The sequence below is a fragment of the Dipodomys ordii genome, unplaced genomic scaffold (genome assembly GCF_000151885.1).
Source record: "Dipodomys ordii isolate 6190 unplaced genomic scaffold, Dord_2.0 Scaffold155, whole genome shotgun sequence".
In the NCBI taxonomy this organism is placed as follows: domain Eukaryota; kingdom Metazoa; phylum Chordata; class Mammalia; order Rodentia; family Heteromyidae; genus Dipodomys; species Dipodomys ordii.
Window position 1 is genome coordinate 1801879 of NW_012267371.1, and position 2987 is coordinate 1804865.

Below are 2987 nucleotides of genomic sequence, written 5' to 3' on the forward strand. Positions count from 1 at the left end.
GGTCTCTCCTGCCCGGGCTGGCTTTGAACCGCGATCCTCAGATCTCAGCCTCCTGAGTAGCTAGGATTACAGGCGTGAGCCACCAGCGCCCGGCCTTATTTTCCTTTTTATAGGAAAATAATTTTATTTCATTTTGGGCGTGTGGGCTGGTGCTCAGTCTCAATTCTCAGCAGAAGATACTGTTTACTTTCATGAAGTTTCAATGACCTGTGTGTATGTGTGTGTGTGCGCATGCGTGCCCGTGCAGGAATGTCAGTACTAGAGCTTGAACTCATGACCTCATGCTCCCACTCAGTTTTCTTGATAACTGCTGGTGCCCTACCACTTGTGTAATACCTCCATCTAGACACTTTGCTGGTTGGCCCAGGATGAAACAGTGATTCTCTAGGTCTCAGCCTCCTAAATAGCTAGGATTATAGGTAGGAACTACTAATACTTGGCTTTAATTTCATTTTAGTGTGCATTTTCCAAATGGCTAAGGATATTGTTTGTCTGTATTCTCTTGAGAACTGTCTATTTAATTTGATTTTTCATTTATTAGTTGGACTAATTGTTCTTTTGGTGTTTAATTATTTTGAGTTCTTTTATATTCTGAATATGAATTCCCCTGTCAGATGATGAATGGCTGGCAAAGATTTTTCTCCCATTTTTGTAGGCTGTCACTTCACTTGGCTAATTGTTTACTCCTACTCTTGAATTATAGTATAGCTAAGCATAGGATTCTTGGTGATTTTTAAAACCTCAGAACTCAAAATGCATCATTTATTGTTGTCTGCTCCCTATTGTTGGTTCTGAAAAGTACTGTGAATAGTTATTATTAATTTTTTTTGTAGGTCCTGGGGCTTGAACTCTGGGCCTGAGCGCGGTCCCTCAGCTCTTCAGCTCAAGACTAGTGCTCTACCACTTGAGCTACCGCATCACTTCCAGTTTCCTGGTGATTTCTTGGAGATAAGAGTTTCACGGACTACTTTCCTGAACGGGCTGGCTTTGAACTGCAATCCTCAAATCTCAGCCTCCTGAGTAGTTATTATTAATTTGAAGGGAATTTTTTTCTTCTGTGTTTGTTCTCGCTTTTCTCTTTGAACATTTGGGTGTGGGTTCAATTTAATTGATCTAGCTAAAAACATAAGCTATCTAAATCTGAAATTAATATCTTGTATTAATTCTGGTAAATTGTTACTTTCAGTTACCCAGGATTGAGCCCTTAATTGGGGATTGAACTCCTGCATCCTCGGCAAATATTTTACCACTGAAAGCTATGCTCCCAACCATAAAAATTTTTTCCTTATTCTCCTTCCCAAAAACTTGTAGAATTTGATGTTGGAACCTCTCATTCTCTGATATTATATATTCTCCATATCTTTGTGCTATCTAACAGAACTATTTCTCATACTTTTTCTGTAAACTCTGTAATTCTCTGCCTGTGTATAGGCTTTATTTTTTCTGACCCATCTAATTTACTTTTAAACTTTTACAAATCTGAAGTAAAAGTACACAACACATGTGTGGGTAAAATATACATACATTATTGAATTAATTATTGTAGCTACAGTTGCAGACTGATAAATAAAATGTTGCCAGACCCCAGGTTTTGGTAGTGCCTCTTACTCTTCACAGCCCGCTTCTCCACAACAGATAGCATAAATCTTTTTTTCTTTCTTTTTTGTGAGTGTGTGTGTGTGTTCTAGTACTGGAGCTTGAACTCAAGGCCTTTCTACTGTCCCTTAGTTTTTTCACTCAAGGGTGACACTCTACCACTTGGCTTCTACTTGTGGCTTTTTGCTAATTAATGGGAGATAAGATTCTCATGGACTTTCCTGCTCTGGCTAGCTTTGAGCCTCAATCTTCAGATTACAGCCTCCTAAAGTAGCTAGGATTAAAGTATGAGCCATCTTACCCAGCCATACTCTTCAATTCTATGGTAATCATATCTTTGTCTTAAAAATAGTTACTACCTTGGTGTGCATCCCTAAAAAAATAGCATTTATTTTATCCTGTTTTGAACTTCATAAAATAATACATTTTAGCCAAGTGCCAGTGACTAACACAGATAATACTACCTACTCAGGAGGCTAGGTTCTGAGGATTTTGGTTTGAAGCCAGCAGCCTTGGGCAGGACAGCCCATGAGACTTTTATCTCCAGTTAATCACCAAAAAGGCCAGAAGTGGAGCTGTGGCTCAAGTGGTAGAGAGCTAGCCTTGAGCAAAAAAGCTCAGGGACAGTGCTCAGTCCCTTAGTTCAACCTCCAGGACTGGCACAATAATAACAACAACAACAATAATAATAATACTCTATTTGTAAATTTTCATTTCTTGATAGTCTGATGAACATTTTTCTCTCTATTATTATGATCAGATGTAAGTCATTTGTTTGGGGACATATATATATACATATATATATAATATTCCACTGTCCAAATGTTCAGCTATTCTTCTGCCCTGAACATTTTTTTTGGCTACAGAACAGTCATTTATGGCATGTTTATTGAACATTACAATTGATTGAGTGCCTAGGTTGTGACCAGGGCCACATCTGAGGCCCTGGAAGCTATCTGCTCGCCATCCCTCAGGTTTCCTAAGATGGTGACCAGGTGAGGCTGTCAATGTGCCTGCTGCACTAACAGGACCCCCAGGGAGGACACACTAGAACCTGCACAGTGTGTTGCATCTTACAGATACATGTTATTTATGCCACATAAGAAGTGGTGCTCCTACAAGTATATGTACAGCCATGTTCCATGCTCCCATCTAACAAAGTTTGCTTAAATGTGCAGGCAGGCTGGCATTTCCCTTTGTGCATTCAAAGGAGCTGGTTAATGATGGCCATGAGAAGGCGAAGAACCTTTCAAAGCCTTACTTTTGTCAGCACTCCTGACCATATACACCATGAAGCCCATCAACCCCATCCCTACCCAGATCTCCTGGTAAACCTTGGTTTAGTAGGGTTTCAGGGGGATCCAGACAGTTTTAATAAAGCTTTGGAGCAT

The 2987-nt window shown here is 39.8% G+C and overlaps 1 pseudogene; it reads right to left on the reverse strand.

Moving 5' to 3' along the window:
- Positions 1-2813: 2813 nt before the first annotated feature.
- LOC105997925 lies at positions 2814-2987 on the reverse strand (annotated as a pseudogene).